Genomic DNA, 24,758 nt, shown 5'->3' with positions numbered 1-24,758 from the left:
CCCCAGAGTTCACCAGCAATCCACTCTGCTTCAGATGAAAGATATGCTGGGTGGGGTAGGGAAAGGGTGGGTGAAGGTATGACCATGAGAGGGCTGGATCTAGGAGACTGCTACTCCTGTGTTTCTCTTCCAGAACTACAAAGACAGGCAGAGTCAGAAGAGTCACAGTGCAGGTCACCTTAGTCAACTACATGTATCTGTGCCTTTAGTTGTCAATCTCCATCCTTTTTCCACATGCAAGCATATAGAAAATTTTCTTTTGGTTCACCTGGAATTTTGCCTTTTTCAACAAAGGAGTTCTACACACTGTCTGGAAATCCAAAGTATTTCAAGTACTTACAATTCAGGGGAAGCACCAGCTAAGTGTAGCTCAGGTCCTGAGGAATGTCATGCCCTAGAGTTTTCTCCAGCAAAACTAACCACTACTACCAGATGAAAAGTAAGCATTCCCCTGCTAAACCTGTTCTCAGTTACAGACTGCTTTTAATGCTCTTTGAAGACACAGCGAAACAATTCCTCTTATTGCAGAGCACTGAAGAACCCCCTTATGAGTAAAAAATTTGGATGTTGTGTTGTGTCCTGGGAATATAGGTCTGTTTGGCTCAATGAACCTTCCTTTTCCAAAAAAAAAAAAAGATTAGTTTTGTTATTCTTCGTGAAACTGAAGTCCACAGATCCCTTATGCTGAAATTTGCATAGCAGTGTGCTGTGCAATGGTAAAAGGATTTGGTTTCAAATATAGCCATCTAAAATTACATACTCTCTGTCCAGGTTGCCTAGGGGAAGGAAATGTGAAGTTTTCTGGCAACCCAGCCCCAAACAAACCCACAAACAAACATACCGACCCCACTTGCATTGACTAAGACTGGATGACCAATATGCTGAATTTGGGAAATATATGTATCAATGCCCCTCTCAATAGGAAAACCAATTTCGTCCTGGGATGCTTGCTGCTTCTAGTTTTGGGTTTGGTCAGTGAAAGCAGAAGGGGCACCATAAACATTTCCAGTTCCTCCCACGAAGCCTGCTGAAATATCTTTAGATTCTACATGTTGGTATCTATTTTACACGTGTTACTAGCAAATACAGACAGCCAAGTTAGATCATACTCGTACATACGGAGCTTTATTAAATGCAGATGGTGTAGTTTAAGTTGTTCATAATTGGGACCCATGTCACTGTAACTTGCATGCCTTTCATAATGGGCTATAAAGCTTTCCATCTGCTTTGAAGCACACTAATGTAAATAACTTACTGGAGCATCCGTTTTGTTTGTTTTACTTTTGGAAATAGTAAGAAATTAGCATAGCAGCTTTGAAAGGTTTTCTTCATACATTCAGTACACTGCACTCCAGCCTCTGCTCCACTGCTGTTGCTCAGTGAGGGCAGAGCTCATCCTCCAGAGAAAAGCCTCATTTATAATATGGAGCACACAATAATGACAGCCCACTGGGAGCAGCACTGAACCAATGTAGGCCACAAGCATTTTTCAGAACTGCAGCAAGCACTAAAAGAACAACGTTCCCACTGTAAATTAGAGAAGCATCTGATATCCTCGTTGGAGATGACATCATTCCCTCTATGAGAGTGACTGCTTGACTGGATTGTGTTCCTGCATTGTGTTTATACTCACATCATTCCATTAACTTTAGTGGAGGCAATTATTATACTCATTTAATTACACATAACATCCTGTTCTAGACCCAACCACTTGTGAAAAGACTAAAATGTTCAGATTTCTTTTACACTGTTCAGGTGTTTCACTTCATTACTCTGTGACTTCTCAAGAGTTTTAAACTTCTGCCAAACAGCTGGCACTACTGCTATGGCCACAATGTGAAAACTGAGAGATCAGGCACTTTGCTGTGTTAAGTCTTGTGAACACTGCAATGGGGGAGTGAAAAAGAGAGAAGAGTTAGGGGGAAGCGCTTTAGCAATCAATATAATCTGTGTCTTTACATTTCCAGGATCAGCTGCTTGTGAAGAGACTTTCTGTCTAGTCTTCAGCCTTTTTTTGTCCTTCTTTGTTTGTTTGTTTGTTTGTTTGTTTTTTGTTTGTTTGTGGTAAAAAGTCTCCTTATAGAGCAGTCCAGCAGTCCATACATTCTGCATTATGCTGAAATAGCTTTTACCTCAGCAAAGCAATCACCTTGCCAATGTTCTTCACAAACCCTTATGCCTTCACAGTCAAGTCACTATTTTAAACACTGCATGTCAAAAACACCCTGTATTTTTGCTTACACAAGGCAAAGCTATTTATTCATCTCCCAGTATCATTAGCTGAATGATCAATAGTCCCAGGCATCTCACCAGAGACCCTGATCAGACTTTAACCTGCCAAGAGAATCTGATATGGGACCCAGGCTACAGAGCATCATCTGTAATTAAGGTGTACTCTGTGGATGCCTAAGCATCCTCTGTCACAAATCTGAAGACTGTATTTATTTTGAACATCTGTAACCATATAAATTCTTCCAACAATCACATCACCACAGAGATGTTTAGGTATGATGCTGTATTAGATATTCCTACAGTTTTGCTTTTCTGATGGTTCTTCAAGTCATATTCTTCACATACATCAATTATCATTTCTTTCCTGCACTTTGAAACCTGTGTATGAGAATGTATTTCTGCATTTGAAAGAAAAATGAAGTGCACATAGTCCTATACAGGACTTCTGCATGGAGCAATAAGTGAAAATGGGTAAGTGCATTCCTGTGGGAACACCTCTCAAAAATCTAGTTCTTGTAATACTAATTCCGCACTATATGAATGTGCAAATTTAAAATAGATGTCCATAAAGAAGAGACTGTTACTGGAAACATTGATATTTCTACATGGCTACAGATAGAAACCGAAAACAGAATACTGCATAACTTCTTCAAACCAGGAATCTTAAAATTTAATATAATGCCAACCTATTATCCCTAGTTTTATTTGTCATTTCACAAATATTTGATTTTGCAAGATGGAAAAAACCTTGTACATCATCACAAGTGAAGATTTGGCCTTAAGTTTAAAGCTCTGAGCTTATATGAGAACATATTCTGCAATTTTTCTTCAAAATCTTCTCCTTTTCAAGTGATCAAGTGGAAGAACATTAATTTTGTAAAAAGATATTCAGAGAGTTAAGATCTGCTTCTTTTTTCTGCTTCTCTTTACAGATAAATATTGTATTTTCAATAAAAAAATATTCCCTATGCTAATTTGACATCAGAAGAATATGATAATTATTCATCTGCTAAAGTAACTTAAAACTTAAATGATCATCTTTCAGAATAGCTGAAATCATTTGAAGTCAATATCAGAATGCACATGCATATGTAACATTAGGTCATCTCAAGCACCGGCCCACTTATATTTATGGCAACTTTCTTTAGTTTTGATTGATGCAGTGTTTCCATGTATGTCTGGACTGTAAATGTTTTTAAAACTTAATTACATTAATCTGCTATATGAACTTTTAATATCCAGTCATGTTAACAAGTGGTTGGATTGTTCCAACACCAAGGTAATTACGTGTTGATCTATTTCTGAGATACTGAGTGGGCAGTAGGGAGACACCGTTCAAGCAGTTAAAGAGTTGTTGAAATATACCTCCCCCGAACCTAAAAAAAGAACTTAGAAGGTGATGCCCAGCTACATAGAAAGTCTGACGGATTTCTCCCTCTATCTGCAGCAGATACTCTCTAATGGAGAGCTCCCGCAGAACAGAAAGAGCGAGTTACATTCATTAAGAAGATGGTTAGATGCTTTTTCCACACTGAAAACAAATGAGCAAATAGCAGCTGGGAGCAAATGGAAGCCATTTGTTTTCAGTGCTTTCCTTTTTAAACAAATGACTGTAGTGAAGATTAGCAAGTTCCTATCCTTTATCCACAACATCACCTTCAGGGCAGAAACACTACCAGGCCCAAACAAATTACACCCAAGTTGTAAAAGTTTAAAATCAGCAACAGAGAAATAGAGAAATCTAAAACTTCTTCTAGGATAACACCAAGCCTTTGGTGTCAGAAGTGGGTTTTGTTCCCTAAAGCCATAAAATTCAGAGCCTGATCTGGGGTTCAGATATCCCCAGGGGGACCCTTCTTGGGGAACAATTTTCAGTCACGGCTTGCAAACCATCACAGTCCTTGTCAGAAAAAAAAAATCTGCCCATGTTTGCCAGAAAGCTAAACTTTCTGCCTCTCATCTGCATCCAAACCACAGGCTGCAAATGGTGGTGATCTGAGTACTTGACTGCTGACTCTTATTTCTAATTTTCTCAGCACTACTATGCCTTTGTGAGTGTGGTGACAAAAGACCAGCAATAAGCCAAAACACACCACAGAACAACAACAAAAAAAAAAGCCCAACCAAAATTCTGAGATTTTATTGGGTTCAGCCTTCCTGAGGAAAAGAAAATCCTCCCTGAGCTGAAAAAAGGCCAGGAGAGAGTGTCCTTGGAGAGCACATCTGCACTGTGCTGCTGATGGGGAAAGCAACCAGGAAAGCAGAGCCCCAGCTGCGTGGCCACAAGGAAACATGTCTGTGACGGAATGAAGAAAATCCCACTGCTCCTTTGCAGCTTAAGGTGTATTTACCCAGCCCAGACCTGTCTGTGAGGTCCTGCATGACCAGGGAGCAGGGCAGGCGGGGCGCACCAGCCACAGCCCCAGCTCTGGGCATCAGGCACCTCCCTGGGGACTGGACAACTAAACAGGGCCCGGCCATGGGCTTGCAGGTAGTCCCCCTAGGGCGGGGGTCAGAGCCCATTTGTGCCCTTGGAGCACTGATGGTTTTGCCTAGTATAGCAATTTAAGAAGGGAAATAACTCAGCTGGCAGGAGGCAAATTTAAACCATCAGCTGTGCTGACAGGATACCCCTAGCTGGTGTAATATCTTTATAGAGAAAACAAAACTCAGACTTCACTGGAGTACTCAGCAGCCCTGTTAAAAGCCAGCAAGACTTTTTGGCTTGCCTCAGGGCAGGACAGAAAAATGCATGAAAAAACCTTCATCACCTCGTCTCAGACCTTACTGCTAGAAACTCCTGCCACAGTCACACCATTATAGGCACCCGAGATTTAACAGGACACAGCATGGCATTTGAGTCATGTGCCATATGAGAACCATTTTGGAATACATGCCTTCCACATCATCAGATATGGCCAAATATATCAATGTTGACTTTTTTTTTTTTCTTAAGTGTATCAAACTGCTTTTAGATAAGGTTATAAATTATGGCCTGCTTTTATGTTTTTAAAGTGAAACATGCCTTTAAAAGGATAGGGTCCAGATACCTATTCGGAGCATCAGGGAAATATTTTACAACTTCGTATCAGATTGAATAATGCTGATGTAGGAATGCATTTCTGGAGGGTCTGGTCTGTCATTTTGAGAGAAACGGCTAATGGCACCAGAGCTGTCACAAGATTCTTTGGTTTCTGAAGTGGATAAGCATGCTCAAAAAAATGTTGAGTTTTCAGGTTTGACCAATAGCCTGTCATGCCCCCTCTTTTCCAATTTGCCTGCTTACGTGATGCAGTCTTACTTCTGTTTAACCGGTCTCTGTCTTATCAACCTGCTAATCCTGCCTAGCAAGGCACTTGTTTCTAAACATAAACTATCACTATAAGCTGAATTAACCAGATACTGAAGTGGGCTGCAATATAATAACTCATGCTAAACACGCATCCTGGTGTTTTCTTCTTTCTTGCTGCACATCTGCTCTTCCTTCCAACTTTTGTTTACAAACTGATCACACCATTTAGAGACACAACACAGCTACTGTGATGGGAAATAAAATATAATTCTATTGCCTGGAAAATGGTTTTCAAGAAAAAAAATCCTATTTCTCTTTCTCAAAAAGGGTCAGAGATTGATGTAAATTAAACCTCTGTGATAACATTACCAAAATAAACGAGAATTGCAATCCAGTATCATCAGCGATTAAGAAATCACTTATACTGGCCAAATCAAAATATATAACCTACAAAGAATTTGTAATTCACATGACAAGAAGATACTGCATAATCTGCCCCAGAAAACAATAATACAATAATTCAAGCTGCCCTGATGCATCTCTTTTATAAGGTGATGAATCTGAATGCTGTGAAACATCCAGTACACACTTGAGTTAATCATTTCCATAAAGGTGGTGAGGATGAGTACCAATGACCTCCACAAACTTGCAGATCTGGGAATAAAAGAGAAGAAAAATATAATACATCTACACAGTTTAAGTCTTATTTGAACTCAGTTATCTATGTTAGATCTGTCCCTGTGAAACACACATTGTACTTTAACTCTTTCTGAGGCCTACTGAATTGGTAAACATAATGTTACTGTAAAAGTGGAGACAGTATTAGTTATACGATAGAAATATAAAGAAGACCACACTCTTATGATGATTAGAAGAGACTTCCAATCTTTCTGCAAAATCTGATATTGGCTAGAATTTTTTTTCATTTAAAACAGAAGCCTATATCAAAGAATTTCCTTTGTTTATGCTTTTATTAAATTCAATTACTTGATCAAATGTTACCTGTAATGAGTAGCCATCCTGTCCTATACTTATTGTTTATGAGGACAAGTATAAAGTAGTGTTACCTCAAACTGAATCAGGGATAATATGTTGAAGTTGGTCAACTCTCATGTCTAGGAATAGCCAGATCTTATCAATTTAGGAATATTTGTACTACATTTCTGAAACTCAAACCTACACCTCCTGTGGTGACAATCCCTGCTCGATATTGAGATTACAGTGATGCTGCTTATGATTCTAGACAAAATCAAACATGCTTTCTCAAAAGACCTGAGTTTTACTACAAGGGAACATTCTGTTATCCTCAAGAGAGTAACTTCAACCCAAAGTTTTCTATCTGAATCTTTTCCTTTCCTTTAGGGTTTTCCTATTAGTAGGGTAGAATGTTGCTCCCTGCCCAGCTCTTGTGATGTCAAATCTACTTTTCTTTGTATAATTATAGCAGTACATACCCTAAGAACGGTTGTCCATCAGTCATTGCTGAGATTGTTGCACTTCTGTTATCCCTAGTAAGCTATATCCTGCACTAGTAATTGAAGTTGCCCATGCTCTTTCCATTAGGCTATAAACATTTCTGTGGTGTGGCTTTCTTGCTCATTTGTGTTTAAGCTCATTGCTTCAAACACAGTTGTCTTCTATACACAATTTCTTTGCTTTACAAATGTACATATAACTTTGAGACATAAACTTCTCTCAGTCTGGAAAAAAATATTTCATTTGAATACAGTAGATTAAATTATGAAAGTGTGACTTAATCACACTCTAGACAGGGAAGATTGTAAACTGCTACCTTAGACAGACACAGACATTAAGTTACTTCTTCTGTTAGTGTTTTCAGTATTTTTTTTAAATACAAATTCAAATTGCACTATTTTTCTCATATAAAAGCTAAATATTACTTGTTTTACCTTTACAACTTCAAAACATACAGTAAAGAAAAATCCCATGGCTGAGTATTGGTACCAGACATGCATTCTGGTACTAAAAATCACATTCCTACAGTACTTCTTCTTCATTCCAATAGGTGCCCAAAGTAGTATTAAGTCCACATTGGCATAAGCACTGTCAAAAGCCTGTAGCAGAAAGCATTTCTCTCTGAAGGGTTTTGCCTTGGCTACTGGTCATCAGGCATCTTTAATCACTTATTCTTTCCCTTTTACTTTATGGGTCTTCTTGACCTATATTGTTCCCTTACATAAAAGCTCTCTGTTCTGTTAAGTTTTTCTACATTTCTCCTGACCTTCTGTCTGCCATGCCTGTTTTAGCTGGAAGTAAGGTATATGAAGTCTGATTCAAAACCTGTTTATCCCTTCCAAAAGGGAACTATTTCTATAACTAGTTGGAAAGCACAATTGGTTCTGACAGTGTTATTTTGGCAAGACTGGAGCAAAACCCAAGCAGAACAGTAAATGTTTTTCTAACAAGTTTAAAAAAGACCTCCAAACCAACAGCTCAAATCAATCATATATTCAAACAAAAGATTCAGTATGAAAAAAATTACAACTTTCTGCATATCAATAGGTTGAACACATTCCTGGAAGTTTCATCATCAACCCATTGATTTTTAGAACTCTGAAACAGAAGGACTTGACTACCTTTATGACTCAGCTTTTCAACTTTAAATATCACCTTCTGGAGATAAAAAAATATGTAAGTTCTGAAAGAAATTCTCAAACATCAGAATTTTAATATATGAAAGGAATTATTTGCAAAGTGTCAGCTTTCTCTATTACTTCATACTTCACTGCTCTTGATTTCACCGGTTTGTGATTCTGTTCAGCATATACAGGGTATGTTGTTCTGATAGAAGTATCGAGCTGAAGAATTGCTCAGGAAGAAGTATTCTGACAGAGTAGGCACCAGTCATTATGTCAGGAAGAAAATTTAAGTTCTAATGGCCTGGAAAGAACCTATATAGAAATGGAAAAGAAATGCATGCAACAGTACTGAGCTGTAAGCAGTTATTGTACACATGGGAGAAAAGTTACAGTGAGTGCATCCTCCAGCTTCTGGAAAATATTGCCCAGGATCAACACAACCATGGCTGCAAAGAAGGATTATGCACCTGCAGAAACAGGATATTGTGGTTAAACGTAGAACAAGAAAAATGTATGAGGCATGGAGAGCTTAAACTAATCATATGGGGGGTGGAGAAGGGAGACAGAATGACAATAAAGAAGTTGCTTGTAGCACTGGATCATTTAGTTGAGCTTAGCTGACAGACCAGGCAGGAAACCTATTGCACTGTGGCAACAGTTTCACTTAAGTTGTAACATAAGACAATGCTGTATCTCTACCCTTTTACCACTCTACTGTCACGCTGGCACAAGCTTTTTTGCAACCATAGAGTCAACCCAATCACTGAACTGATGATCCAGGTTAAATTGAACCTTTTCGATTACCTGAGAGGATGGATAAAGAGAGAAGAAAGGAAAGTAAGAAGGCAAAAGAAAAAATGGGACTGTGTCTTTTAACAATTTAAGCACAATTTCAGTTAAGACCAGCTTAGAGTGTGCAGGAACTGATCCTTGGACACTGAAGGGGAGAATGATGCCCAGTAATCCTAATTGCTGACAGATAAAGAAAGATGACTTTTTTCTGTCCCTGGTGAAAGTAAAGGAGTGCTGGAGGTTGTGGTTGTTCACCTCGTCTAGGTCCACCAGTCCAGGGACAAAATGGAAGAGCTGCAGACTTTGTCACATTTGCTTCTCCTGGAGTACCAGCTACTCTGTATTTCCCTATCTTTCCTATAAGCTGTGATACAGTTTCGAAATTACATTAAGTGCCACCTCTTTCATTCGTGTTCTGGAAGGAAATGGATTTGTTGATACGGCTTAAAGAAAATCTATTGTAAATATTACATGTATTTTTCCTTGTTGCCTTCCAGGTACCTAAAGTCATAATTTTCTTCATTTTTCTGGGGTTTGAAAAAAAGTTGGTCATCTTATGATTACTAGACTCCTTCCCTTTTTCATACATCAACCCAGCGCTTGTCCTTTTTAGCATTTCAGAACTTTCTTTGCCTTTCGTGAAGATTACTACTAAAGTTTCTGTGATTGCTTCAGTCCAAGGATTATTTTAGTCAGGCCTAAGCAATTTGAAAGCATCCAGATTTCCTGAGTACTTTCTAACCATTTATTTTCTCTGATGGCTTCATTTCCTATCTCCTTGTCACTATGCTGGCCACCTTAACTATCTCATCCAGTTCACTCTTCTCACAAAAACTTGAGTACTTCATGTACTTATACAACACTGTATATTATTTGTTTTCTTGGTAATAGAGCCTAGAGTATGTGTGCTTGCACATATGCATATAAAAAATGACATTGTCTACAGAGAAATACTATTTCTAAAGCCCTTGCCTTGACAGTATTATTAAAAGATCTAGGTTAAAAGAAGCTTCAGCTTCCCAAAACAAAAACATACCTCAGTGGCTCCAAGAGCTTACAGCAAGCTCCCTAACCTACAGTTAAAATATGAGGGCACAGTAAGGGGTGTCTGCTCAGACAGGGAAGGGAGCTGAGCAGGGCCGCATCTCACCACACCCCAGTGAGGTGAGCGTGGCAGCCTTGGTGACAGCACCCAGAGTTGGACAGCAGTGATCACCATGTTTGGGTCAAACCAGGATGTAAAGTCAGTAAGATGAGGTCCACCTCAGCAAGATATACAGCTGCCTATATGTAATGTATACCAACTCTGTCAGAGTTGGCCTCAAGCATAGGTAGCTCAGTTCCTGGGGGAGCAGAAGCAGGGGTGGGAGAACCTCCTTATGCTTTTGGGGCCCTGGCTGGCACCAAGAAGGACTCAGCTCCAGCAGGAGCCAGTCTGATTTGGAAGGTATAAGAGATGCAAACCATACATGACAGCAGGGCAGCAGTAGCTGCTTCAGAATTATAAAGAGATAGAGGACTTTGCCACTGTCATATTTTCAAGAATCAGCTCTTATGAAGTTGGCAAAATACAATTTGATTCATAATAGAATTTGTTTCTGTTTATTAACTCATTTACTTCCCTTTTATTAACCAAGGACAAAATTCTGCCCCAAGCTCTTCTTCAGGCACAACATGCATCTGTGATGACCTTTCCCTATTTATCTCCCCAGAAGACATCTGCCCAGACCTGAGAAGAGAAGTATTTCTCCTCTTGCACTTAGGAAGAAAGATCAGCCTTGGCTGATGTAGTTCGTTCCCTTGGACAAACAGCTGCAAATTTAGCAGAGAAAGCCAACAGGGTTCCGGCTTGTATGTCCTGTATGAGTAATTCAAGCTGAAAGACCTTTGTATGGAAATTCAAGTACTGCCTGGACTATATCACCATTTTCACCCTGGCTGCTGGAGAAGAACATGTGTCAATGCTTGTGAAAACAGTAAGACCCTGCAGGAGAAGAGGGGCTCTCACGGTAGAAAGCACACACTCTTCTTAGATAATATGCCAAAGACAACTCTCTCTGAGCAGACCATATTGCATCAAACCTTCTATCAGGCTGTTCTTGTGTCAGTGTAACTCATTTTCTTGAAAGAGTCCCATTTCCTTCCCTCTTACAGGCACCTCAGGTGATTTCCCTTATCTGTAATACATTCTTCTCTATTGTCAAGTAATATTAAGCCTAACTAGATTGTACAGAGGATACCGATCCTGGATATTATTTTAACAGCAGTTCCATATTCATTAACATTATCTTATATGCCGGAGACCAAGTTATTCCACAGGGCAAATAAACTTGGCTTGATTTAATCAAAAGGTATCTAATGGCTACCAGGGACAGAGCATTTGAAATAATTTGCTGGGACACAGGCTCTGTTCTCAGATACACTTGAAGAAAGTTCAACTTTCGCAGTTCACAAAACATGAAGGGTCTCTGGCTGTTCATCGGAGGGAGCTCGCAGTCTCCAGCGGAAGGCTTCCAAGGAGGGACTGCCAAGGAGGCTGTAGAGGCAGCTGTCATCAAAGAACAGTCAGTCAGCTATCACCTTTGCTGGGTTTTTAGAGTCTAGAGACCTGGAGTTTGCTATCCTCCCAATGGGCTTCATCTACAGTAAGGAAACTTTTAGAAAGAAATGTCATGAAACACTCAGATATCAAACACACTCCCCTATTCCCACAATTTCAACCCTACTCCTTTTTATCCTGAGTCATTCGTCCTTAAAATAAAGAAGCTCTTCCTTCCTATGTTTTTGTTCTACCGCTTTGGATGTGAAAAATGATAAGTTTGTAAGTACTTTTTCTTGGGCTGAAAATGAGCCTCCATTCTTGCAGCTGCCACAGATGTTATAAGCAGAATTTTATTATAAACAAAATCAATATGGAAGTATTACAACATTTCTATCAGTGAAACAAACAGAATTAGGTTAAATGACAATCTCATTACTGCTATAGAAGCTTCAATAAATGGGAACCTTTCTTGCTAAAATATAAAACAGCCAAAACAAGAAAAAATAAAAAACCTAATTAAGAACACTGCATCCTTAACAAAACTGAAAGATCAATACCCCTTCAAACGCACAGAGAGGCAATTGCCCCCACCTGCCCACATAACAAATTCATTCGTCAAAACGCTATCTCACAGCAGGGTTCTCAGATACAATTAAGCTATCATGGTACTTTAATGTTAAAACTACAATCCTCAGTGCTGGGCCTGTTTACAAAAAACACTCTGTGGGCCTAAATCAAATAACATTTATGCATTAATATGGCCAATCTTATTGTTGCTCTGCAAGAAAGAATCTTTAGAAGAAATGAATTGAAACCCAGTAATACTATTTTTATGTTAAGTCAATGTTTGAAATAAAACATGGTGCTGTGAAACCACACAATGTTAACGATGGTCAGTCTGATAGCGGTTATATAGTTTTCCTCTCACTTCTCCATAGCTTTCTATTATGCTGAGAATTTTTATTACTTTATATGTTCGTTCACATTTTTTCCTATCGCAAGATTTTAATGATTAACACTGCTGAGAGAGAAATTCAAGAATTAAAAAGTGAGGAAATGTGGATTTTCTGAAGGTGGATACTAAACCTCTGGAGCTGTCACAGATTGCATCTGGCTCTGCAAGTCGCTCTGGAAAATCTTACTTTAAAGACCTTTAAAGCCTACAGGGCTCTAGTATGGGGAAAAGGACTCCAAGACTCTATGTACTATCTGTAGCAAACATACATAGAGAAAAAAGAACAGTTCAATATTCATAACAGTACAAGCCTCTCTACCATATGTATCACAGAAGGTATTACTAAATGTGATATACTCTGTCAAAATCACATCTCCAGATGATTTCAGAAATCACAGGGACATAAAATTTGAGACTAAGCCTGAGCTCACCATCTCCCTTCCCTCCTGAGCATCCTAATTCCTTAAGAATTTCTTTTAACTATTTGCAGTAACACATCTCTCATTTTCTGTATTAGCTCTTGCCTGGTGGACACACCTATTCCTTACAAGGGGACACATGATCAAAGTTGGGTAGATTTTTGAATAAATTGGAGAAGTCAGTGGAAAACTGAACTGTGCCAAAGCTAAAATAGTAGGGAAACTGAGGGTGGATTCAGCAAATAGTATCAGCTGAAAGAAATGGGTGGGGAAACATTTGAAAACACCAAAATACTTCCTTTTACATTTTTGGGGAGAAGGGCAGTATTAAAAGCATTTTGAAGTGTCGTTTCTCATTTAAAAGCTGACCTTAATAGGAAAAACAGATGAAAAAGCAAATTTCTTTTGAGTTAATGGAAAACTTTTAGGCTAAACCAAATTAAAATTCTGGCATCCATTTCATAAAACATTCTCTCATTGTCCTGAATAATTTCTGTTTAGGTTCTACAAGAACTAATACATTTTCCCTTATTGTTTAATTTTGACCAACAATCCAAAAAAACCCAAAACAAAACACAAAAATCTGTCCAGCTAAACCTGTTATACCACAAATGAACCTCAACTTTTTTTTTTGTGTGTGTGTGTGTGTGTGTGATCAAGGGGACTGCACCCACCAATTATTTTTAAAACCCAGCCCAGTAACTTCTCTGGGAACAGTCAGATATTCTTGTGATTCACTACCTGCATCCAGAAGGGAAATTGAGCTGGAAAATGTACATGCCTTCAGGTTTCCAACCCAGTACTCTCCATGAATTTAGTGACTTTTTATTACTATTAAATTGATTAATATATTTTTGCTGGCTCTGTGTCATATTCATTTTTTTTGCCATCATTAAGATACTTTTAAAGATTCAGTATCCAAAGAAATACAAGAATCTTGCCTAAACTGCCAAGCTGGGGTGGGGCATGTAGGGAGGAAATATACAGAAAGCCCACCCTTGCAGAAGACAAGAATGTGGCTGAAATTTGCAGCAGCACAGCCTGTTTGTCTCATTCTCCCAGGGGAAGAAAATCATCCATCTGAGCCAGGGCAAATGCAAGGTTGCTTCTCCATCCGTCCCTCCCTCACCACTGCCATACCTGGAGCAGGCTGGGCAAACCAAACTGTGGTTGAATTTGTGTTCGCATTCTGTCTGCAGCAGCTGCCTGTCCTGAGGGCTGTTTTCCTGGGTGCACTGTCCATCGCTCACCAAGAGCGCTGAGCCATCTCTATACGGTGTGTACGGAACACGCAGCACAAGCAAACACCTTTTCCACCTTAACTGTGAATGTCATTTCCTTCGTTACCGTGCCTGGTAAAAGTTCAAGTGTTGTGTTTCTCTTGCAACCATCAATAACGCTGTGAGCACCTGCAACTCGATGAGCAAAGCCTCTCCTAGCTCTGCTTTTAGTATTAGTGTTGATGTGGTCAAGTTTTTCAGGAGAAACACAAAACTCTCAGCTCAAGTTGTGGCCCCTAAAATCCTTTTGGTTCACCTGCCAATATCAGTCTTGTGAAGTGAAACAAACACACAAATATATTTAAAGATTCCTGAGTGGTGAAACAGGTTAATTGTTGACTTTGCAGTCCTACTGTCATAGAAATATATTTTGCTTTGAATGTATATTTTTGACCACAAAAGAATGTGGGACAGGTAGGGCACTTGTGATCTGCTCATCATGAATCCTCAAACAGGGCTGTGCAAGACTTGAGTCTTTAACGTGAGGGAAGACAAATGGATGAATAGACCTCTAAGAAGGATGTTCTTACATTGATAGTTTCCTGGTACTGACTGGCTATACATTGGCTGTAAAGATGAAAAGTCATTATCTTGTTACACTGCAATTCAACATAGACCATACGAAAAAACAAAACAAAACAAAACAAAACACACAACCAAAAACAAAAACAAAACAAAACAACAACCAAACAAAAACAAACAAACAACAACAAAAACAACAGGTAACAGACAGTGAAAAAAATATAAAGAATTGGATAATTTGGTTTCCCTCTTGAATGTTTGGCCTGGTATAAAAATGGATTTGTTTCTTTGTTTTTATTGATATTGCATACGTTTAAGCAGAGTTTTGTGGGCACAGGTTATTATCAGAAATGATATAAAACTTCAACACACAGAAGCTGACTATCTTGTAGAAACTGAAGGCAATCCAAATTCTCTCTGTCCTAAACTCCAAAATAATCTGTGCATGTGACCTATATTCCCTCAAACTGAGTTTTTCTTGCTAATTTCCAAAGGGTAATGCTAGAAACCACATGTATTTAGATTTTGTTTATGAAGACAAGGGCTTGAATTCTAAAATGGGCAGATACCCTGGCTGCACTTCCATCCTATTCTTCACTTTTTTATTCTTACTTGATTTTGTTTTGAAAGGAACAGACTACATTGATAATCCAGGACCCTTTTTGAACAGAAAACATGGATTATGAGTAAAAATAGAACACAGAGGTTAAAAATAGAAAAAAAAAGAGTCAGGCTTTCAGAACTGTAAATTCCAAATAGTAAAAATTAGTATGTCCATTTCCCAAAACATGGAATATTGATTGAAGAAATTGATTTCTGAACCTATAATGGGACAGATTTTTCCTCAATTTTGAATATTGGCACATCAGAAACAGAAGGAGTGAGAAACAAAGGAATGAGAAAATATCTCTTTTACTGCCTTAAGTTTTACAGTCAGAAGAGAAGATGTGGCATATAAGTGTTCTCATAGTAAGATACTTTTTTGACTCCACGCATATTGGAATATTTATCTCTACCAGCAAATTCATACCTACGCATGTTGTGGACACCCACGGTAGGTGAACTGTTATTGGAATCACAGCATTCCCAGAATCTGTTTCAACATGCCATTTTGCCATCAAAATTTTTTACTGTTCTTACTAGTATCTAGGTTTGGGTTCACTGACTGGTGCATTTGCAACTCTGCACATGTGATCTTAGAGGTACTTAAAGTTCGCAAATATAAATAGGATCAAATTCAAATGAAGTTGGGTTTTATATTTGTCTTGTTCCTTGCATGCAAACCTGGCATGACCCTGAGGCTACCTTTCCTCACATAAACATATCTCTTGCATTATGTCCAACATAACCATAGACATAAATGTCATTTCTGAATCCTGATATGATATGGGTATTTATCCTGCCTTCTTTGCATGCAAAAATTTCCAATTAAGTGACAAAGGAAGCTCAAAACATTATGCACATATTACCTGCATTAAAACTGATTTGAACTGTTGGCTCTTACTTGTACGTAGATCTCATATTGTCCTGTCTTCCTGGTACGTGCTGTTTTGTTTTCCTCCAGGCAACTGCAGGTCTACTTCTAGAGGTCTGTGGAAACTTCTTGTTCCTGGAGAGAGCACCCTTGAAATACAATTACACTGTTTATAAAGAAACTCAATACAAGGGTGTGTTAAACGTGCTTCAGAGTGAACAGTTCAAGAAAAATCTCACCTACAGTGAAAGAAAGATATGCCATTAATGCAGGATCTTATGGTCTGAGGCCACCAAGAAAGCCCATAGCCCATATCAAATCATTCGTTAATGACTATAAAGCTAATGAAAAGCAATACTATTCTCTTAGTATGGACTAGAGATGATGTCTGAACTGTGAATCCTTGCCAATTTAAACCATTATTGTAGAGGCATGAATAAAGGAATCCACGGACATCTTCCTGACACAGGGGGTACTAAATCATCCTAAATTCAATACAAGGGCTTTGGTTTAATCATCTCTACCAAGAGTTGAAGAAGGCTGGCATTTGTCTGCCAAGTCTGTGGCAGGCTAAGAGGCACAGCTTAAATAAAGTGGAACGGAAACTACTCCAGCTGCCCCCTCATACATTTTTTAAATCCTGACAAGAGTCAGTCTGGGAATGTGAGGATTATGCCAGGATGAAAGAATGAAAAAGAGCACTGCTTCTGGACCATATGTTTCCTCTCAGTCTAGAGCTGGTCTCCTAGTGGGCCTGAATTTCTTTGCACTTCATATTTGGCACCAGTGTGCAGAATCCAAAGGTATTTTTAACACACAAAAAGAAAGTGCCTGGGCAAAATGCCTCCCACACAAGATGACACTCATATTGGGTATCGTCCTAGTGAATTTCCAGGCTTGCTTTATATTTATAATACTGACGATTTCACAAACAGTGGCCTTCATTTTAAACTTCTACAAGGAGCAAAATAATTTCAGATACTTCAGAAGAAACAAAGAACAACAGAAACACAATTATATTGTTAGTGGGAATAATGGGGTTTTTCTTAAGTCCTACTTCTTTAAGAAAACTTAGTTTAATTTCTGTATCTAATGTTTTGCAGGAAAACATTTCCAGAAGCTTAAATACCAAGAAGCCAAGGGGAAAAACAAAAACCAAGGGAGTGAGAATGTATTGGGTTTATGAATAAGAATGCAAAAATGACATGCTATAAATATTCAAACAACCTTCTATTCAGCTGAGATGCAGAAAAATCTGTTTTCATAAATAACATAATAGATAGTTCTAAAGAAAAAAAACACATACTTCCTTTGAAATGCCAGTTCCCAGTATCTGAAACTATTTGGAATTGCCTTTTTATTCTATATTAACCTATGTATTTGTTATCAGTTAGCAAAACATTATATTTCTACAGATCTGCTTTAAATTGATCAACCACTGAAAATAAACAGAGAAATTATGACTTAAAATATTATGCTACTTAAGATATTAGGTAAGTAATCTCAACTTTCTTACTCTAGGGTAGCTCACCAATATCTCCTGTGCACCACATCCTTGGATTGGGGCCACCTGATGACACACAAGTTCATGGACCTAGAACCTAGACGTCTTTGTGTACAACACACTTTCAATTTTTAGATACATTAACCTGTTACAGTCAAAAACTCTGGAACAAATATCTAGAAGCCCAGAGGTCCTTTCCTTTGGGATTCAGCACAGCAAAACCACACCAGAGAAGAGTACAGACTAACATTCTCATCTAAGAGTTTAGTGGGTAAACCAGAGGAAAATCACATCTGAACATTCCAATCTAACTCTCATTAGAAATTCGAAACATTTACTTCTTCCCCACTCCCACCCTCCAAAGCTACAAACTTTTGCTCACATGGCTTTGCTGTACATCCTTCCTGAACATTTCAAGAAATCCCTAGGTTTCCAAGCCTGGGGATGCGGTATAAGAAGTTAGAAAAGCATACTCGATCAAAAAAATTTAGAGTATGTAATAAAGACAGATAATGCTTTGTACACATAAAGGCACCAAACAAAAAAGCCATGCAAGCCTCTCTCCTGTCCCAATACCACCCTTAGGTTAAGGGTACCTGAAATTTCCTGAAGGATTCATGAATGCTTGGAGTTTTGTCCCGGCCCCCTGAAGGAAAACTGGAGACTCCAGAAGCTCTACAGCAACTATATAACAGAGAGACATTTTCTAAGTTCATAGTAGAGGCAGACAGGAATACTGAAGTCAGAAGGTTTAAACTGATATAAAAATCAGTATGATAGATAGTGAGATGTAGTATCGCCAAGCTTTTTTCCTGATGTACGTAATGATCAGGCTTACTTTTAGATGATGGCACTCAAAGCGGAGTTGGCTGGGAAATGCTTCTCAGAGAACCGGTTGGAAAATATACAGATATGAATGAAAAAGATGGTTTTTTTAGGGTTACAATAGAACTTACTGTTACAAATAAAAATGCAAATCTAGAACCAACAAAAGCTATGGATTGATAATGTCAGGCTGCCAGAAAGGGATGTGCCTACAGTGCTCAGGAAGAGCCTTGAGAAAACTGTAGTGGTCTGGCTGCTGGGACAATCCTCACTTTGGCCCAGAAATTCTGAAGGAAATGTAAAACCGGAAATTTGTCAAATTTTCCGACTGCTGCCTAAATCCTTTAGTAACCATCCTTCTTCACATTAATTTTGATTTTACAAGCCCTTCAAAAACACCAAACTTGTATTAAAGGTTTGGAAAGAGGGAAACTTTGCCACAGCGTTTGAAAAAATTACTTCGTGTTGAATTGTTATACTTCTTTTTCTTTTCTCCCCAAAGTCTCTAGCTTCACATCTAAATTTACCACGTGCATACTATTTTTCCCTTTCTATATGAGTTTTATTATGCTACACATGGTAAAAACCATTATAAATTCAAAACTTTACTCAGATAAAACCATATCACATTTACATTCCATGCAGCATACTGGGTTTTGGAACAATCCCTCAGCTTTGAAAGCACAGTAAAATAAAGCTTTGACACTGAATCTGTTTTTCTGATAGTGATCAGACTCTCTCTGTATTCCAGCCACAAAGCTACAGTGCACTCAAGAATACTGCATATGAACACAGCTATAACAACCACTTTGTCTTCAATGGGTCTCATAGTTCAGCTGTCATTCTTTTTAATGCTGTCCATATTCAGGTTAATGGGCACAGCAAAAGGTTTGTCTGCCCTTATGAATAATGATATTTCAAACAGTAATTTGAGTTGAGAGTTTTCCATCATTTGCACTCGTAGTCACAGAAAGGTCTTTGAGCAATTCCCATGTTTTTTCTTTTTGCTTTTTCTTTTTTTTTTTTTCTAAATTTTCTTTTGCTGGTAGTTTATTGATTCCTAAAGATAACACGACTTGAAAGATCAGTAAAGGTTAGCTAGTAAAAGAAACATGCATCGTTTAAAATGCCTCTGTGCATCTGGGAGTTCAACAATACCTTTTAGTGTTACTTAGGAGTTACAAGAAGCCAGTACTTTTAGGATGACTTTTAGTCCAGACTTCTTACTTGTGAAGCCAATTTTTGAGTGCTTGCTATCTTTTAACATGAAGACTTGGAAGGCAACTTGGACATGAAGTGATAGCACACATATCTGTTCAAAGTTAAGTAAAACACCAAGACTGGTATTTTAACAAATTGTCTGGGGTTTTCAATATGGACTCTTTACATTGCTTGCATTGAGTGGAAAATGAATACTAAATCCTTGGTACCTGCCCTGTTTCAGCCACTGTGCAAGCTGAAGGAGGATGATTCCTGCCCTGGACGCCAGCAGCAGCTCGCAAACATCCCCATGTCCCAGGGGCATTTCTTTCCCCTTACCAGGCATGTTTTCCCCATGTGGACCAGGGTGGTGAGGCCAAGGCTATGTCAGCCAGGGACCTTCTTGTCCCTTGGAGCAGCCACTGGTTGTAGCAGCTCAGCTAGGAAGGGGTTTGTAGGATTTCAGCAGTGAAGAAAAGGAGGTCAAGCAGTGCCGAAGAGCTCCACGTGCACAGGGCCAGGCCACAGGGCCTGCAGGATTGGACCCTCAGATGTAAACAAAACACATCAAGGAGAACTCTTAGAAAAACAAAGCAAAACAAAACCAACCAAAATAAAAAAACAAAAACAAGGGGAACTCGCTGCTTTATGGTGGGGCCTCTCTGCAGAAGCTGCTAGTCAAAAATTCTTTTTTTTTTTTTTTTGCAGCTGTGGAGGGACCCTGTTTTTATTTTTCATAATCTACCAATGAGATGCTGCGAAATTACCTCCCTCTGCACTGAGTTTTGCTTTTATTTACTTACTCCACTAGTGAGACTGGAAATAATGATTCACATTACTGAGTTGCTAATTGTAAAACAAAGTGAATGAATAGGTCTATAGAAAACAAAGCTCCTCATAGGTCAACTATCATGTAAAAGAGCAGTACTTCTCTTTCTTGCAGTTCTTGACTAAGCTTTTAGGAAAATAATTTACAAATATGAATATTCTTCTTGTTATGATTGAACTCACAGTGTGATATCAGATTTATTTCACGTGCATTCTTTCCTTTTCCTTCCCTTCACCACACTTTCTGAGCCCCTGTGATCATCCAGTGTGAAAGTCAAACAGCTTACACCTGTCTAAAATTGGCTTCTCCAGCTAGGATATAGTAATTTTCTACCAGAAATTATGCTTTAATAAATTCAACTTACAAGCATATTTAAGATGGTAATTTAGAAAATTGTACAATACACACAATACCTAGACTAAAGGTAAAAAATGCTCTCTTTACAAACATTAAAACATTTAGTGCTTTACTCATGAGCTCACTTCTATTATCTGTCAACCTATAACCATCTTTGCAGTGTTGTAATACCAGAAATAATTTGTGCAGGCTTGACAGTTTGATTTTGGTTTATTTTATGGCCTCTTTATTTTATGATCCCTGTAGGAGCTTGTAGCTTGCTCATTGGCCAAGCAAAAAACACATTTATTCTGGGCTAAACAATAGCACTGTTTAATTAAGAGGTGTCATGCTATTTATTGTATATCACATGCTGTACCTTTGATGAGGGGCCATAAACGCAGAAGGTTCATCAGATTCAATTTCTCTCCTGTAATTTCCTACCAGAGAAAATGTGACACGAGGCAGAGATCCAATTTCCCATTTCTATTTAGCATTTATATTGACAGAATTAATGATTTTATCATCATCTTTGGCCTGCTGCTAAATGGAAGACGTATATTGCCTGCTGAGATAGTAATTCTTCCTATAAATTATGTATATGTATGTGTATATGTATATGTATGTGTATACGTATACGTATACGTATACGTATACATATATGTATATGTATTTCCTCACTTATTTTTCTATGGGGAATTTATACCTTTTTATTAAACACGTATTCAGAGAGGAAGGATAGGTGATGGGATAGGTATTAGGAAGAATAATAAGAGTGATCTTAGGCAATGTTTCTAAGCAGGGATAAAGATGAAAGAATCCTTTGCATATTTTCCACGACAAAGGCTTCAGGAAGGCCCACGCTGACGAACTCATGGCATGCTGATGGAACTAATTTTATTTCTGAAGTTCTCCCATGAGAATGCTATACAATATATATGCTGCACATTTGTCATAGTTGCCATGTGAGAAGTTTCAATTTCCTTCTCTGAAAATAATTGACCAAAGGATCATGAAGTTCAAAAGACTAGAGGGAAATTAATAAATATTATATAGAGATATAATGTATTGTAATCATACTGTATATGCTATTTTAATAAAAATCTAGAGACCCCTGTTACAGTCCTTGAACCTCTTAATGGAGCCAGAGAGAACTATTTTGTAGCTTCAGCTGAAATAGGGCTGTATTCCTTCCCTGCTATTCTAACTATAATTTTGTTAGAGGCCACTAGCTTTAATTTATCGCTCAAATAATATGAAGTGGATGATATTTTAAATCCCTTTTCATGTATATTTTATACTTTGAATAACTTCTGTTGGAATCTTTTGTAAGTAAGAGTCAAGAGCAGCTTCACTTTGTTTTAGGAAATGTTTACTCACCTGACACAAAGCAGGAGTCATGTAAGGGAAGAATGAAAGACAAGCTTCAGAGGGCACATTATACTTCACCCTCCTTTTGATGGCTTGACATAATGGTGCTAGGTAGTATATCAAATCAGTACATATATACACACATATATATGTATTTACACACAAATAGCCAATACATCAGAACCTCCGTGCTTCCACTAGAAACCCCCTTATGGCCTGATATGTGATGTGATACACAGCTGCCATCTCCTAAAAGGAGCAGAAATAGTAGGTTTAGGGATCCTTTGGGTTTTTTGTTTACTTCAAAGCAGGAAAGGCACTTGGAAGGAACTTTTGTCCGTACATACAGGTTTTCCACACTAGTTTAGGAACTTCCTAAGTGAGCACTCCCTAGGGCCCCAGGCAGGCTGTGCTCATAAGGATTTGGGAATAGTGGTCCTCTGTCTACAATAGCCAAAGAAGTAAAGTTTCAGCTTGTATCTTTCCTGTTATTAAGGCTTGCTCTTTACTATGGCCTTGAAGTGCCATTTTGCTTTAATTGGGGCACTCAAGTGCTCTTTCTCCTCTGTCCACACTAGCACGAGTGAAAGAGCTGCCTGCTAGAGCTACCCCGGTGCCTCAGGTCCCTTTTCTCTCTATCCTAGGCCAAGCCAGACATCTCAACATGCACAGATGGCACGGCAATGAGATAGAAATGGCCAATTGCAACTGGCAGCCATCTACTTGTGGCTCAATGAATATGGCCACGCATCTCCAGAGCCATGTGACCACACAAGTGAAATGAGTTCATGTTGATTTTTTTTTTTCGCCTTAGAGAGGTGACAACACAGGAACCTTAGACAACTAGAGTTAATGGCAATCTGACCTGAAATTAAATTATTTTCTTCAAAATGTTTGCCTCCAATTGATCCACAGGCCAAATGAGTCAGGGTTCACCACAGATATCACAGAGGTGAACTTCCAATTTGCTGAATACCAGTCAATTTTTGAACGAGCATCAGTGGAGAGAAATATTTTCCTTAGCACCAGAACACTGTTTTGATGCTTCTACATCTTCCAATTAACCTATTATAGGAAAGTCTTCCTTAATCACCTGTACATGAATGCACTGGAAATAAATATTGAAGTAAAGCATTGTTGGCCTTTTTTTTTTTTTTAATTGTTTTTTCAAACTCCGAGTCTGCTTGGGAAAGCTACCAAGAATAAATCTCTTTAAATATTGGCCAGCACCCTAGTCTGCAGAGTTATAGGATACAGATGCGTTCTGAGTAAAAGCAATTAATTGGTGGTAACCATTTTTACTTAGATACTTGGCATGAACGGGTTGGTTAAGCATGTTCTTATGGGAAGTAGTCACAGGGAAATACTTCTTTATACAGGTCTACTTCTTATACACATTTATAAAAATTAATATTGCCTATCATTCTTCTGGTAAACATATACACCAACAGGTTAAAAGGCATCAGAGAGGTATCACTGGAAATACCACACACATTGGTCTGCAGAAGACCTTATTCACTACTGCCTAGAGTTTACAGGATTTGGATTAGTTTGTTCCTTTTTTTTTTTTTTTTCCCTAAATCAGAGGAAATATAAGTGGCTTGAATTCCTTTGTGAATTCCTTTGAAACATGAGAGTACTTTCCTTTGGTTTTCGAAGTCACCTGTGCTCAGCTCTCTGGTCTCACTCTTTGCACATCCTGGCACCACCAGTTGGCACAAACAACATGGCTTGACATTAAGTTGATTTTTCCACTTTTTTTTTTTTTTAAATAAAAAGATATTTTATCAATCTTAACCTTTATAAAGAAGCAAAACCAGAATATAAACTCCAGGATGCTTCTATATAACCTATAATTTTTTTACACAGAAGTAGCAGAAAATGACCCTCCACGTATTGTGTGTTCATCTTAACAGCAAAACACATGGAACCTGTGCAGCTGCTGCTAATATGTGAGAGGTTCAGAACTTTTAGCCACAATTTGCAATGGGCCAGACAGGTATGAAAGCTAGGAAAAGAGTAAAGTATTGACCTTAAATGGTATGAAAGTAGGCTAGTGGTACTACAGGAACTTTCCTGGTTATAATGTTGTTGTGTATATTTTCTACCCATGCACCACAGTTAGTTGAAATGAGAGCAGAAGACTTACCTTGCCTTAAAGATGGGAATATAGCATTCACTTTAAAATGAAGGTCAAGATGTTTTCTTTTCAGGAACAGTAACTTTTCACTAAGCTCTGTAATGGTGGGCTGGCATCAAGTTTTGGCAAGTTTTGAAAAATTACTGTAAAATTAAAAAAGAAAAAGAAAATTAGGATCTGCAACTATTTTTTTCTTTACTCTTTTAGTTATTTTGATAAGTGAAACAAACATCATTGAAGGGAATTAATGTCATTAAAGTTAGGGTTATAATGGGAGTTTTATACAGAAATGATACTTTTAATACAATGAACAAAAGAAAAATATGCAAAATTGAGATGATAGAAGTTAAATTATTTTATAATGTAAACAACTAAAATTTCATATGGTACAAATTATAAAGAAATCATATTTCTGCATAAACTGTGTTTAATTTATTACTGTAAG

At 38.2% G+C, this 24,758-nt stretch overlaps 1 long non-coding RNA gene across 1 annotated transcript; it reads right to left on the bottom strand.

Annotated features, from left to right (window-relative positions):
• LOC110358879 (uncharacterized) lies at nucleotides 1–24,456 on the bottom strand. Its single transcript, XR_010475323.1, has 4 exons — nucleotides 24,323–24,456; nucleotides 18,209–18,296; nucleotides 16,139–16,257; nucleotides 1–135 (listed from the first exon to the last, which is right to left on the bottom strand). It is a non-coding gene; the product is annotated as an uncharacterized LOC110358879 (long non-coding RNA).
• Nucleotides 24,457–24,758: the final 302 nt, after the last annotated feature.

Source organism: Columba livia, chromosome 1 (assembly GCF_036013475.1).
Source record: "Columba livia isolate bColLiv1 breed racing homer chromosome 1, bColLiv1.pat.W.v2, whole genome shotgun sequence".
NCBI classification, from domain to species: domain Eukaryota; kingdom Metazoa; phylum Chordata; class Aves; order Columbiformes; family Columbidae; genus Columba; species Columba livia.
This window is presented reverse-complemented; position numbering and strand designations above follow the sequence as displayed.